Raw genomic sequence first — 16,802 nt, forward strand, 5'->3', positions numbered from 1 at the left:
GTACTTAGTGTTGGGTGGGGCAGGGGAGGGTACTTGATATTTTCCATGCATCTGTGGGAAGTCCTTGCTCAGTTTTAAAAGAGAAGGAAATGGCTATGACATCGACCATTCCCTGCTAGTGACGCATGAGTACCTGTGGTGGATGAAATGGAAATTGTGAAAAAATCCATGATCACCTGCTGATCATCATATGACAACCTGAGGGAAGGTCACAATATCACATACTGATTATAGCTCTAGCAAGGCAGCACTTCCAGATATATCACCTCTCAATTAGCTATCATGACAGACTTGCATTTTTATTAACTGCTGAATCTCCAGCATCTATAACAGTTCTTAGTACTCAATATATGTTGGGTTAATTATTTAATAAATAAATAAGATACTAAGAATTACTGAGTTTAAGAAATATAAGATTATAATTATTAGGATCCAATCTCTGTTCTGCCTAAATCCAAACCCCAGGAATTAAAACTCTAAGTTTATCTGAGATCAGAAAAGTATCTGAAATAAAGCTTGCATCTTTATTCTGTGAATTTTAGACACCTCCATTTAATATTTCTTCTTCCAATATACCTCCAATACAAAGCAATATTTCAATTATCAGACTTATTCTGGAATTCATTTAAGAAGTATATACTGCAGGGTAGAAAAAGCATCGTGTTCATTGTCATGAGATTAGAATTCTGGCAACTGATCTATACCTTCATCCATGATTTACTCTTCTGAGCTTCTATTTCTTCATCACTAGAATTTACAAGTTGAATTACATAACACCTAACTGGTTCCTGGAATATGATAACTATTAATAAAATTTTAATTTTTACTTCACTTATATTCATCATTCCAGTAACAAAATAATCACAGAAAAGGGAAGAAAATGTCCTAAAAACTGACTTCAACAGAAGTCATAAATTCAACAGAAAGATAAATTTTTTGAGAGCAGATTTATATTAACTAATTAATTAATTAATTTTTTAAATTTATTTACTTTTTAAATTCCAGTTTAATTGACATACAATGTTACACCAGTTTCAGGTATATATTAAGTGATTCGACATTTCTATACATCACTCAGTGCTCATCACAATAAGTGTACTCTCAATCTCCTTACCTATTTCTCCCATCCCCTCACCCACCCCACCTATGGCAACTACCAGTTTGTTCTCTATATTTAAGAGTGTTTTTTATGTTTGTCTTTTTTTTCTTTGTTCACTTGTTTCATTTGTTAAATTCCACATATGAATTAAATCATATGGTGTTTGTCTTTCTCTGACTTATTTCAAAATGATTAAAGATCTAAACGTGAGACATGAAACCATAAAATTCCTAGAAGAAAACACAGGTAGTAACCTCTTTGACATCGGTCATAGGAACACTTTTCTAGATATGTCTCCTCGAGCAAGGGAAACAAAAGCAAAATTAAACTACTAGGACTACACCGAAATAAAAGTCTTTTGCACAGCAAAGGAAACCATCAACAAAATAAAAAGACACACCAAATGGAAGAAGATATTTTCAAATAGCATAACTGATAAAAGGTTAGTATCCAAAATATATAAAGAAAGTATACAAATATACATCTCAACACACACACACACACACACACACACACCAACATGAACAGGCATTTCTCCAAAGAAGACATACAGATAGCCAACAGACACATGAAAAGATGGTCAACATCAACTTGTCATGAAAGAAATGTAAATCAAACTACAATGAGATATCACTTCATACCTGTCAGAATGGTTAAAATCAAAAACACAAGAAACAAGTGCGGGAGAGGATGTGGAGAAAAAGGAACCTTTGTGCACTGTCGGTGGGAATGCAACTGGGGTAATCACTGTAGAAAACAGTATGAAGTTTCCTCAAAAAATTAAAAATTAAATTATCATATGATCCAGCAGTTCCACTAGTGGGTATCTACCCAAATAAAAATGAAATTTTTAATTGTCCCAGAAGAAAATAATTTCCCAATATGGCCAAATGATATTAGCTAATAAAAATATTAGCCTTTTTGGATTCTTTTTTAAATATCTCTTAATGGTGAGATAGGGCATTATTTGTTGACACTATTCTTGGTATAACTGTGTTCATTGTAATTCAGGAGTTAGCCAGTACACTGCTAGCACTCTTTGCCTCCTAACCTAGAATTGTGGAACAGGATTTTCACTCTTTGGGCAGAAAATACATATCTCCTAAATTAGAAAAAATCTCTGTAGCTGAATTTTCATCACTACATATTCACTTGTAAATACTTCTCTGAAAGCCTGGGACAGATGTTTTTGTTTCTACAACAGGTGGACACCTTCATACTATTCTAGGCTTGCCAATTCCTAGGCAATGGTGGAAAAGTGAAAATCCTTGTTTATATATGAACCACAAGATCATACTTCATGAAGACAGGAATATCCTTAAATTGGATTTGTGAGGCTTCCTATTGATATTTTCAGAATATAGGACTACCTGTCAAAAAAAGAGAGAGAGAAAGAGAAATAACCAAGTATTCTGCCATCTTCAGCACTGGGAAGAAAATAACAGTAGTTGCAATAGAGTTCTACTTTATGACTTAAAAGTTGGCCCAGAATGAAACCTCCATATACATGCAATGAATGCAAGGAATTGGTCACCGCCTTTGATGATCTATCATGTACAGGGGTGTGTGGGTGGCTCAGTTTATTAAGCATCCAACTTTTGATTTCAGCTGTCACATGATCTCAAGATGGTGAGATTGAGCCCCACCCCAGGCTCCATCCTAAGCATGGAGCCTGCTTAAGATCCTCTCTCAGGGCACCTGGATGGCTCAGTCGGTTAAGCGTCTGACTTCAGCCTAGGTCATGATCTCACCGTTTCCGAGTTCGAGGACCGCATTGGATTCTGTGCTGACAGCTCAGGGCCTGGAGCCTGTTTGAGATTCTGTGTCTTCCTATCTCTCTCTGCCCCTCCCCCACTCACACTCTGTCTCTCTCAAACATAGACATTAAAAATTTTTTTAATTAAAAAAAGATTCTCTCTCCCTCTCCCTCTGCCTCTCTCTCTCAAAAAAAATAAATAAAAATAAAATAAAAAATAAAATTAATGCACCAAATTCCTTATTATATAACAATGCTAGTTTGATAAAGAAGTTTGAAAGTGATATAATCAGTAGAAACAAATTAATCTGTCTCTGCTTTATCATGAGATAACCACTACAACCACTTTAATGAATATTTCAGTCTTTTTTTCCAAAACATATACATCTATATTTTTTAAAGTGAGTTTATAATATAGAATTTTTATCCTGTATAGATTGCTTAACACTATATTTTAAATATTTTCCCATTTCCCCGTTTATTGTATTTCTATAAATGTTCATTTTAAACACTAAATAATTATTCATAAAGATGTCTATCATAGTTTTTTACTATAACGTGGAGCATGTTTTATTAATTAAACTTGTTATTTTGAATAGTTGCAGTCCCACATGAAGTTGTAAGAAGAAATACAGAGATCTTGTGTATCATTTACACAATTTAGTCAAATAATAACTACTTAAAATTATAGTATAATATCAAAACCAGAAGACTAACATTGATACAGTCCAGGTATAAACATTACCATAATCACAAAGAGCCCATTTATTGACTTGTTATATCCACATCTACTTCCTTTCCATCGCCTATGCTCACCCCCAACCCTCACCTTAACCCCTGGCAAATACAAACTTGCTCTTCATTTTTGTAATTGTTTTCCATTTCTAATTTCTTACGTAAGGAGATCAACTTACAACAGTGTTAAGTGTGAAGAAATCCACCGATGTGCTTCCCAAAGAAATTAATGAAAATAATTTGTTTACAAAAATTAAAGTCTCTGGCTCAGAGGTTACAGGCAAACAGCAAATGATGAAATACCTATTCAAGAAAATCTATAAAAGTTCAGTAGAAAGATGAAAGTCTGTAGTATTTCAAAACAGACTGTATTCTTCTGCACTCCCAGGTTATTAAGACAGAGACTCTGCACCAGATTGTTGCAGCCAAGAACAAAGGACTTTGTCTCCCCCAGTGGACTTTTTCCCAGGACAAACAACTTCAGAATAATTCATCTTGTCTTCAGCTATCTGTTGCTGAGGCTAAGTCCCAAATGAGCACAGTCTAGAGGTGAGAAGTCTCATCTTCTGCCCAACCACCACTAGTGGAATGAAGGATCTACCCTTGAGTGTGGCATGCTGAGAACACGGGGCCCCACTAGCCCTTTCCTTAGCTAATAATGTGGTGATTCCATGCCAGGAGAGTCAAGCCAGGAGAGCTTCAAGCTGTTGGCCACTCCCTGCACCATGTGCTCTGACCTTAGAGTGGAAGTATCACTCAGAGAGAAGCTTACCATTGTCTCTGCACCTAGCTTCATGATCCTAGCTCAAATTTTTGCCTGGGGTGATAAATAGGCCATAAAACAGATACCTCCTACTATATTCCTTGAGAAAGTGACTTCATTTGCAACAAAGTATGAAGTTTAAATCAAAGGCACTTCCAAGAATAGTAGAGTTTGTGGTGGAAAGCAATGAAGATACAGCTTAGATTGTAGGTTGGCTAGTTTGCAGATAAAAACTGGGGAATAAGTCACCTGAGAGGAGTCCTCTCAGGATCAGAACAAATATCAGCCACTGACCTCAGAAACTGTTCCATAGAAAGACTCACAATCTCATTGGATTAGTTCATAGAGAAATTTACGCCCCAGGGTACTATTGAAAGCAATGGCAATTAATGGAGTTTAACAGCTAGATGTGATGAAGGAAACAGTGGAAGAATCCTACCAGTACCACTGTCCTGGAATGATAGATGTTCCTCATTGAGAACAAACATCAGAGGCTTAGCTCTGTGGGGTGAGGGAACAAAAATAGACTTCACAGAAACAATCCAATCAATCATTATACCAAAAAAAAAAAAAGGAAAGAAAAAATAACAAGCCCCAGGAGCAGGGTTAGTATCCAAAGACGCTATAATATATTTCCTAATATGTGTAGTTTCCAATAAAAAATATGAGACATGCAAAGAAATAGGAAAGCATGACCAATACATCAGAAAAAAAGAAGGCAGGAGCAGCTGGCTGGCTCAATCGGTGGAGTATGTGACTCTTGATCTTGGGGTCGTGAGTTTGAACTTCATATTGAGTGTAGAGATTACTTAAAAATAAAACTTAAAAAAAAAAAGAAGGTAACAAACTGCTATGAAAATAACCAGATGCTGGATTTAATAGGAAAAGTTCTAGAAGTAGCCATTGTAACTAGGTTCATAGATGTAACTGAAAGTATGATTTCAAAAGTAAAAGAAGGTATTATGCCAAAATTGTGTCAAAGAGAAAATACCAATAGAGATAACAATTATTTTCAAAACAATTATGAGGGGAAGGAGTTAAGATGGCAGAGGAGTAAGAAGACCCTAAGCTTGTCTGTCTCTTGAGCACAGCTAGGTAGTTATTAAATCCTTCTGAAAACTGAAGAAATCAATCTGAGTTCTGAGAGAACAAAAACTGCAAGTCTACAGGTAGAAAAATGACCGCTTTTGGAATGTAGGAGGTGAGGAGAGTTTACCAGGGGAGATATTGCTCTGGGTATGGCCGCTGGAAGGGAATGTGCTCATAGAGGCTGCCACAAAGGAGTATAAGCATCGGAGCACAAAAACTGAACTGTTAACCATCTGCTACCATGTCAGATGTGCCTGGTTTAAAGGTGCTCAGGTGATGAAACAAGGCAGAATCCCAGGAGTGACAGCATGATCTAATGATCCCTTGGGTCACAAGAAAGGTCAAGCCAACACGCTGTGTTGTTTCTAGCCACAGGAGTGGGCACTTGCTCCAGCTGAGGGCAGCAAGCAGGGGTGCCAGCTTTCTGTTGTCTTTTGACATAAATTCTGAACTGCTGCACAGTCGTGTAACTGCTTTTTTCAGAAAAGCTGGCAAAAGCAGGGCAAGACCCTCTACCAGAGGAATAGCATGGGTCCACCCCACAGGAATCCCTAAAACTTAGAGTTTTGAAACTCAGTTGTGCATCTGCAATAAAAAAATAAAATAAAATAATAAAATATAAAATAAAATAAAATAATAAAATAAAATAAAATGAATAAAATAAAATAAAATAAAATAAAATAAAATAAAATAAAATAAAATAGCTCTGACACAGGGAGCATGAACACAGGACTCTGAAAGAAACTGGGGACCCAAGAGGTGTTACTGATTGCTCTTCTTTGAGGTTGCCCTAAAGAGTGGGGGTGGGGACTCTGAACTTTCAGCTCCCAGGCTATAATGCTGAGCAACACAATATTCATTCCTCCCTTCAGAGCTGAAAGCCTTTGGGGAGTAAAACACCAGACCTAGTAAAGGCCTAAGTCACACCAAGCCCCACCACCTGCACCCAGAGGCACATTTGCACTGAAACAAGTTAGCCTGAAAATCAACACAGCAGGCCCCTCCCCCAGAAGACCAGCACAAACCCTTTGCTCACAGCAAATCTGTTGATCATAGAGTGCTGCAAAGCTTCAGCTTTAGGGGAAACAGGATCTAACCTTCATTTTACTTTTATTCTTTATTTTTTATTTTTATTTTTTCATTTATTTTCTTATTTTTTATTCCTTTTTTTTCTTTTTTAGTATTATTTTATTTTTACATATACATATTATTTTATTTTTTATTTTATTGTTTTTTGTTTTTATTTTATTTTATTTTATTTTATTTTATTTTATTTTATGATCTAGATTATTTTAACAAACAGACCAAAACACACCCAAGATCTAGTTTGGTGGGGGGGGCTTTTTGTTTTTTTCCCTTAGTTTTTTTTTTTTTTTTTGTATGTGTGTGTCTTTTTTTTTCTTTCTTCTTTTCTTTTCCAGAAAAAATGGCAAGACAGAGAAATTCACCCCAAAAGAAAGAACAGGCAGTAAAAATCATGGTCAGGGATTTAATCAATACAGATCTAAAGAAGATGTCTGAACTAGAATTTAAAAACACGACTATAATGATATTAGCTGGGCTTGGAAAAAACGTAGAAGACACCAGAGAATCCCTTTCTGCAGAGATTTAAAAAAAAACTAAAACCTAGGGATACCTGGGTGGCTCAGTCTATTAAGCATCCAACCCTTGATTTTGCCTCAGGTCATTATTTCACCATTGATAAGATCCAGCCCCACATCAGGCTCTGAGCTGAGCATGGATGCTGCTTAGGATTCTTTCTCTCTCTCTTTCTCTCTCTCCCTCTCCCTCTGATCCTTTCCCTGACTCGCACTCTCTCTCTCTTAAAATGAGAGACAGGATGGACAAAGCAGAGGAGTAAATCAGTGATACAGAAGAAAATATCGTGGAAAATAATGAAGCTGAAAGAGGAGGGAAACAAAGGTAAAGGATCATGAAGGCAGACTTAGAGAACTCAGCAACTTATTAAAAATGAATAATACGCATATCATAAGAGTCCCAGAAGATGAAGAGAGGAAAAGGGGCAGAAGGTTTATGTGAGAAAATTATAGCTGAAAACTTCTCTGATCTCAGGAAGGACACAGACATTAAAACCCCAGAAGCACAGAGAACTCTCATTATACTCAACAAAAGCTGAACATTAGCAAGGTATATCATAGTCAAATTTACAAAATACACAGACAAGGAAAGAATCTTGAAAGCAGCAAGGAAAAAAAAGTTATTAACCTACAAGGGAAGACAAAACAGGTTTGCAGCACATCTGTCCACAGAAACTTGGTAAGCCAGCTGGGAATGGCAGAATATACTCAGTGTGCTGAATGGGAAAAATATGGAGCCAAGACAGCAAGGCTGTCATTCAGAATAGATGGAGAGGTAAAGAATTTCCCATACAAAAAACAAAAACAAAAACAAAAACCTAAACAAGGTTGTGACCACTAAACCAGCCCAGCAAGAAATTTTAAGGGGGACTCTCTGAGTGGAGAAAAAAACAAAACAAAACAAAACAAAAGACCAAAAGCAACAAAGACTAGAAAGTCCCAGAGAACACCAACAGAAACACCAACTCTACAGGCAACACAATGGCACTAAATTCATATCCTTCAATAATCATTCTGATGCAAATGAACTAAATGTTCCAATCAAAAGACAATGGGTATCAGAATTGATAAAAGTAAAAAACAAAAAACAAGATCCATCTATATGCTGCCTACAAGAGACTCATTTTAGACCTAAAGAAACCTGCAGAATGAAAGTAAGGGGTTGGAGAACCATCTATCATGCTAACAGACATCAAAAGAAAGCCAGAGTAGCCATATTTATACCAGAGAAACTAGATGCTAAAACATAGACTATAATAAGAGATGAAGAAGGGTGCTATATCATAATTAAGGGGTATATCCGTCAAGAAGACTAAGAATTATAAATATTTATGCCCCCAACTTAAGAGAACCTAAACGAATAAATCAATTAATAACAACCATAAAAACATTCATTGATAATAATACCACAATAGTAGGGGATTTTAACACTTCACTAACAACAATGGAAAGATAATCTAAGCAGAAAATCAACAAGGAAACATTAGCTTTGAATGACATACTGGACCATATGAAATTAACATATATATTCAGAACATTTCATACTAAAGCAGCAGAACACATATTCTTCTCAAGTCCGCATGGAACATTTTCCAGAATAAATCACATACAGGGTCACAAGTCAGTCCTCAACAAGTATAAAAAGATCAAGATCATACCATGCGTATTTTCAGACCACAATTTGAAACCTGAGGTCACTCACAAGAAAAATTTAAAAAGACCACAAATACTTGGAGATTAAAGAACATCCTACTAAAGAATAAATGGGTTAACCAAGAAAATAAAGAAGAAATAAAAATGAAAGTGAAAACACGACAGTCTAAAACTTTGGGGATACAGCAAAGGCAGTCTTAAGAGGGAAGTATATGACAATCCAGGCCATCCTAAAGTAGGCAGAAATGTCTCAAAAACACAATCTAACCTTAAACCTAAAGGAGCTGGAAAAAGGACAGCAAATAAAGCCCAAAGCCAGAAGAAGAAGGGAAATAATAAAGATTAGAGCAGAGTCAATGATATTGAAATAAAAAAAATTAAAAAATAAAAACAGTAAAACCATTCAACCACACTATGAGCTGGTTCTTTGAAAGAATTAACAAAACTGATAAACCCCTAGTCAGACTCATCAAAAAGAAAAAGGAAAGCACCCAAATAGATAAAATCATGAATGAGAGAGATCACAACCAACATCACAAAAACCCTAACAATTATAAGAGAATATTATGAAAAATTATATGCCAACAAATTGAGCAACCTAGAAGAAATGGACAAATTCCTAAAAACATATAAACTACCAAAACTGAAACAGGAAGAAATAGAAAACTTGAGCAAACCCATTTCCAGTAAAGAAATTAAATCAGTAATAAAAAATCTCCTGACAAACAAGATTCCAGGGCCAGATGGCTTCCCAGGGTAATTCTACCAAACATGTAAAGAAGAATTAATTCCTATTCTTTTGAAGCTGTTCCAAAAAATAGAAATAGAAATAACACTTCCAAAATCATTCTACGAAGCAAGCATTACCTTGATTCCAAAACCAGACAAAGACCCCACTAAAAAGGAGAATTACAGACTAATTTCCCTGATGAACGTGAATGCAAAAATGCTCTACAAGATAGTAGTAAAAAAACTATAAGATACTTAAGAATAAACTTAACCAAAGAAGTAAAAGATCTGTACTCTGAAAACTATAAAACTTATGAAAGAAATTGAAGAAGACACAAAAAAATGAAAAACATTCCATGCTCATGGATTGGAAGAACAAATATTGTTAAAATGTCTATACTATCCAAAGCAATGTACAAATTCAATGCGATCCCTATCAAAATAACACCAGGGATGCCTGGGTGGTTCAGTTGGTTGAGTGACCAACTTTGGCTCAGGTCATGATCTCGCAGTTTGTGAATTCGAGCCCCGCGTCAGGCTCTGTGCTGACAGCTCAGAGCCTGGAGCCTGCTTCGAATTCTGTGTCTCCCCCTCTCTCTGCCCCTCCCCTGCTCGTGCTCTGTGTCTCTCTCTCAATAATAAATGTTAAAAAAATTTTTTTAAATAATAACACCAGCATTTTTCACAGAGCTAGAACAAACAATCCTAAAATTTGTATGGAACCAGAAAAGACCCCAAATAGCCAAAGTAATGTTGAAAAAGAAAATCAAAGTTGGAGGCACCACAATTCCAGACTTTAAGCTGTATCACAAAGCTGTAATCATCAAGATAGTATGGTACCAGCACAAAGACAGACATATAGATCAGTGGAACAGAATGTAGGACCCAGAAATGGACCCACACATGATATGGTCAACCCACGCATCCTGCTTCAACAAAGCAGGAAAGAATATCCAATGAAAAAAGGACAGTCTCTCCAACAAGCTGTGTTGGGAAAACTGGACAACAGCATGCAGAAGAATGAAACTGGACCACTTTCTTATAAAATAAATTCAAAATAGATGAAAGACCTAAATGTGAGACAAGAAACCTTCAAAATCCTAGAGGAGAACACAGATAGAAAACTATTCGACCCTGACTGGAGCAACTTCTTACTTGACATGACTCTGGAAGCAAGGGAAATAAAAGCAAACATGATGAAGCAAACTTCATCAAGATAAAAAGCTTCTACACAATAGAGGAAATAATCAATAAACCTAAAAGGCAGCCTATGGAACGTGAGAAGGTATTTGCAAATGACATATCAGATAAAGGGCTAGTATTCAAAATCTATAAAGAACTTATCAAACTCCACACTTAAAAAAATAAATAATCCAGGGGCGCCTGGGTGGCGCAGTCGGTTAAGCGTCCGACTTCAGCCAGGTCACGATCTCGCAGTCCGTGAGTTCGAGCCCCGCGTCAGGCTCTGGGCTGATGGCTCGGAGGCTGGAGCCTGTTTCCGATTCTGTGTCTCCCTCTCTCTCTGCCCCTCCCCCGTTCATGCTCTGTCTCTCTCTGTCCCAAAAATAAATAAAAAACGTTGAAAAAAAAAATTTAAAAAAAAAAAAAAAAGGAAAAAAAAAAAAAAAATAAATAAATAAATAATCCAGGTAAGAAATGGAAAGAAGACATAAACAGACACCTCTCCAAAGATGACATACAGATCACAAACAGACACACAAAAAGATGCTCAATATCACTCATCATCAGAGAAATACAAATCAAAACAACAATGAGATCATCAGGGACTGCTTCTTCTGTCCTATGACCCCTCTCTGGGGCTAGAGTTGGAATTTTGAGCCATTACCACAGGCTGTGCTGCTACTGCACCATGGTCCCTGGGCCCAAGCCACTGCTCTCCCTTGTCATCCCAGGACCCTTGCTTCTGTGTTTTCCTCTTTTATCCTCCCAGAGTCACTGAAGGGAGCCCCAAGACCCAGATCCTCATTCCATGGGATATCTCCACACACCCACACTGTAGACACCAGTAACACTGCCTTAGAAAACACACTTGAGCCCCAGGACCCGGGTGCTATGGTAGTTTTTGTGCACCTGATTCCAGAATCCTGGGCCAGTTATTCCTCAGAGTGCCAACACACCAGAGCAAGTGCTACTGTGGATCCTCTAGGCTAGAACTTCAAACCACAGGAAAAAAAGAACAAGAAAATTGCAACAGCCTTCACCTGCAAGGATCTTACTAGACTCATCCACCACTGCCACTCACAGAAAATCTGCAGTCTTGACCACAAAAGACCACCACAGTCTGGCCAATGTCAAGGTCAGCTGATGGAGCTGCACAGAGACTATGCCACTGCGCTTTCCAAGGAACTAAAACGCTGTATCCCACCAGCTGTAGCATCACAACCACCTTTCAGTAAAAGTCTTTCCCCAGTGAAGCCAGTCTGAAAAGACTAGAAGAGGTGACTGTGTGCTCAAATGTGCAGACACCAATACAAAGCCATCAGAAACAGGAAAAACCAAGAAAACACGACAGAACCAAAGGAACACAGTAAGTGTCCTGTGACTGACCCCAAAGAAATGAAGATCTGTGAGTTATCCCCCCAAAATGCCAAAATAATTATTCTAAGGAAACTCAGTGAGATTCCGAAAGAACACACACAAACAATTCAGCAAACTCAGGTAAAGAATACATGAAAAAAATAAGTTCAGCAAAGAATTCACAAAACAGAATCAAACAGAAATTCTAAAGCTAAAGAATACAATGAATGAAATGAACATGCAATAGAGATCTTCAACAACAGAATCAGTCAGTCAGAAGAAAAAAATTTGTGAACATGAAGACAGATTTCCTGATATTATACAGTCAGGGGAAAATAAAGAAATTAGAATGAAAGAAAATGAAGAAACCCTACATGAATTATGATGTATAATCAGGAGAATAATATTTGCAATTTTGGTAATCCCAAAAGACAAAGAGAGAGAAAGGGACAGAAAACTTATTTGAAGAAAAATGGCTAAAAACTTCTATAACCTGGAGAGAGATATAGCCATCTAGATATGTGAAGCTCAAATATCCCCAAACATATTCAACCCAAAAAGTTCTTCACTGGACACATTAAAATAAAGATTTCAAAAAGCAAAGGCAAAAAACTTTGAAAGCAGCAAGGGAAAAAAGACTCATCACAAACCAGGAAATCCCAATAGGGCTATGAAAATACCTCAGAAGTAACCTTGTAAGCCAGGCGCAAGTGGGATGATATATTAAAAGTTCTCAAAGAAAGGGGCACCTGGGTTGTTCAGTTGGTTAAGCAACTCACTTCAGCTCAGGTCATGATCTCACAGTCCATGAATTCAAGCCCCACATCAGGCTCTGTGCCAATAGCTCAGAGCCTGGAGCTTGCTTCAGATTCTGTTTCCCTCTCTCTCTGCCCCTCCCCCACTCGTGCTCTGTCTCTATATCTCTCTCAAAAATAAACAAAACATTTAAAAAAATTTTAAGTGCTCAAAGAAAAATATTTGAACTAAAAATACTTTATCCGGCAAAATTGTCCTTCCAAAGTGAATGAGAGATACAAACTTTCCTATACAAACTAAAGCTGAGGGAATTTATCACCACTAGACCTGCTTGTAAGAAATACTTAAGGGAGTTCTTCAAGCTGAAATGAAAGGATGCTAATGAGGAACATGAAAACATATATAAAAATATAAAATTCACTAAAAAAGGAAATGTATAGTCAAAAACACTTTAACATTGGGGCATCTGTGTGGTACAGTAGGTTAAGCATCTGACTTTTGGTATCAGCTCAGGTCATAATCTCAGGGTCATGAGATCAAGCCCGAGATCAAGCCCCACATTAGGCTCCATGCTGAACATGGAGCCTGCTTGAGATTCTCTCCCTCTCTCTTGTCTCCTCCCCCACATGTTCTCTTTCTCTCTCTCTCTCTCTCTCTCTCTGTCTCTCTCTCTCAAAAAAACATATTTTAATATTGCATGGTAGTGGGTAAACCAGTTTGAATTCTAACATAGAGGTTAAGTGACAAAAGTGTTAAAATAACTGTAGCTACAATATTTTTAATGTATACACAATACAAAAGATTTAAATTGGGACAAGGAAAAATGGAGAGGGAAAGTAAATGGTTAGAATATTTTTATGCAATTGAACTTAAGTTGCTATCAACTTGAAATAGATATTTACAGCCATAAGATGTATTATGAAGGCCTCATGATAACAACAAAGCAAAACACCTATAATGAATTCACAAATAATACAGAGAAAAGAATCAAAGCATATCACTACAAAAAAATAATCAACTCATGAAGAAGTACAGAGAGGAAGAAAAGAACAAAGGAACTACAAAAGAAACAAAAAGCAATTAACAAAATGGGGATAGCAAATCCTTACCTGTCACTAATTACTCTAAAAATAAATGGTTCAAATTCTAGAATTCAAAGACAGAAAGTAACTGAATATTAAAAAAAAAAAAAAAAAACGAAATGCTGTCTACAAGAGACCCATTTGAGCTTTCAGGACAGTCATAAGCTAAAAAAGAATGGGTGGAAAAAAAGATTCCAGGCAAATGGAAATGAAAACAGAGAAAGAGTTGCTATACTTACATCTGACAAAATAGACGTTAAGTCAAAAACAGTGACAAGAGACAGAGAAGGTCATTATATAGTGATCAAACTGTCCACTCATTAGGAGAATATAACAATTTTAAACATATATGCACCCAATAGCAGAGTACCTAAATATATTAAACAATTATTAACAAATCTGGAGGGAAAAATAGACAGCAATGCAATAATAGTAGGGGACTTCAATATCTCGCTTTCAGTAATGGATAGATCATCCAGACAGAAAACGAACAGAAAAAAAAAAAAAAAAAAGGAAGTGAATGACACTTTAGACCAAATGTACCTCACAGACATACACAGAACATTCCATTCAAAAGTAGCAGAATATATATCTTTCCAAGTGCACAAGGAATATTCTCCAGAATAAATCATATGTCAGGTCACAAAATAACTCTTAATAAATAGAAGGTTGAAGTCATATCAAGCACCTTCTCTGACCACAATAGTATGAAACTAAAAATCAATAACAAGAGGAAAAGCTGAAAATTTCACAAATATGTAGAAATTAAACAACACACTTTCCAACAACTAGTGGATCAAGCAAGAAATCAAAATGGAAACCAAAATGTACCTTGAAACAAACAAAAATGGAAACACAGCATATCAAAACCTATAGGATGAAACAAAAGCAGTTCTAAGAGGAAGTTTAGAGGCCCCTGGGTGGCTCAGTCGGTTAAGTGTCTGACTTCAGCTCCAGTCATGATCTCGCGGTTCATGAGTTCGAGCCCCATGTCAGGTTCTGTGCTGACAGCTCAGAGCCTGGACCCTGCTTCAGATTCTGTGTCTCCCTCTCTCTCTGCTCCTCCCCTGCTTGCTCTCTGTCTCTCTGTCTCTCTCTGTCTCTTTCTCTCTCTCTCTCTCAAAAATAAATAAACACTAAAAAAAATTAAAAGGGAGGTTTATATCAATAAAAGCCTATGTAAAAAAGAAAAACCTAAAAAAAATAACCTAATATTAGGCCTCAAGGAACTAGAAAAAAAAGAATAAACTAAGCCCAAAGTTAGCAGAAAGAATGAAATAATAAAGATTAAAACAGATATAAGTGAAGTAGAGACCATAAAGACAATTAAAAAAAGATCAATGTTTGGTCATACACATTAAAGTGTCAGGAGGTAATGCATCCTGAATGCACAAAAGTATCATATCACATTTGGGAAACTCCCAAACATCACTCTGAGTTTAATCCTGATTTTCATCCTTTATAATAAAACTGTAATCATAAGTGTAGGAAAAAAATCAATGAAACTAAAAGTTGGTTTTTTGGAAACAAATTAAATTGACAAACCTTTAGCTAGACTAATAAAAAAGAAGATGACTCAAACTAATACAATTATAAATGAAATAGGAGAAATTACAACTGATACCACAGAAATAAAAAGTATCATTAAAGACTACTGTGAACAATTATATGCCAACAAATTAGATAACTTAGAAGAAATGGATAAATTCCTAAAAACACATAACATACCAAGACTAAATCATGAAGCAATAAAAAATCTGAGTAGAGCAATAGGAAGGAAGGAGATTGAATCAGTACTCAAAAATCTCCCAACAAAAAAACTAGATGACTTTACAGGTAAATCCTACCAAGCACTTAAATAAGAATTAATAACAATCATTCTCAAATTCTTCCAAAATATTGAAGAGGAAGGGACACTTTCAAACTCATTTTACAAAGCCAACATTACCCTAATACTGAAGTCAGACAATGACACAAGAAAAAAAAAAATTACAGTCCAACATCCCTGAAAAACATAGATGTGTATATCCTAAACAAAATACTAGCAAAGTGAAGTCAAGAACACATTAAAAGAGTCATACACAATGATCAAGTGGGATTCATCCCTGGAATGCAAAGATGGTTCAATATATGCAAATACATAAATGTGATACACCACACTAACAGAATGAAGAATATAAATCATATTATTGTTTCAGTAGATGTAGAAAAGGCATTTGACAAAATTCAACATTATTTCATGATAAAAACTCTCAAAAGGTTGGGTATAGAAGGAATGTTCCTCAACATAACAAAGGCCTTATATGACAAGCCCACAGCTAACATCACACTCAATGGTGAAAAGTTAAAAGACTCTCCTCAAAGATCAAGAAAAAGACAAGAATGCCCATTCTTTCTGTTTCATTTAAACTAATACTGGAAGTCCCAACCAGAGCAATCAGTCAAGGAAAAGAAATAAAAATCATCCAAAACAGACAGAAGAAGTAAAACTGTTGCTATTTATAAATAACAATCTTTTATATAGAAAATCTTAAAGACCCCACCAAAAATTGTTAGAACTAATAAATGAATCCAGTAAATTTGCAGGATACAAAATCAGCAATCAGCAGCAATTTCTATACACTAATAAGGAACTGTTTGAAATAGAAATAAAAAATAATACCATTTACAAAACATCAAAAACAATAAAATACATAGGAATAAGTTTAACCAGTTCTTTGAAAGGAATTTAAAGAACTGTACTCTAAAAACTATAAGACACTGATGAAAGAGATTGAAGAAGACACAGATACATAGAAAGATATCCTATCTTCTTGGATGGGAAGAATTAATATTATTAAAATATCCATACTACCCCAAGTGATTTACCAATTCAGTGTAGTCTCAATCAAAATTCCAATGGCATTTTTCACAAAAATAGAAAAAATAATCCTAAAATATGTGTGGAAACACAAAACACTCCAAACAGCCAAGGCAATTCTGAGAAAGAAAAAAGCCAAAGGCA

The sequence above is a fragment of the Panthera leo genome, chromosome B2 (genome assembly GCF_018350215.1).
Source record: "Panthera leo isolate Ple1 chromosome B2, P.leo_Ple1_pat1.1, whole genome shotgun sequence".
Classification (NCBI taxonomy): Eukaryota; Metazoa; Chordata; class Mammalia; order Carnivora; family Felidae; genus Panthera; species Panthera leo.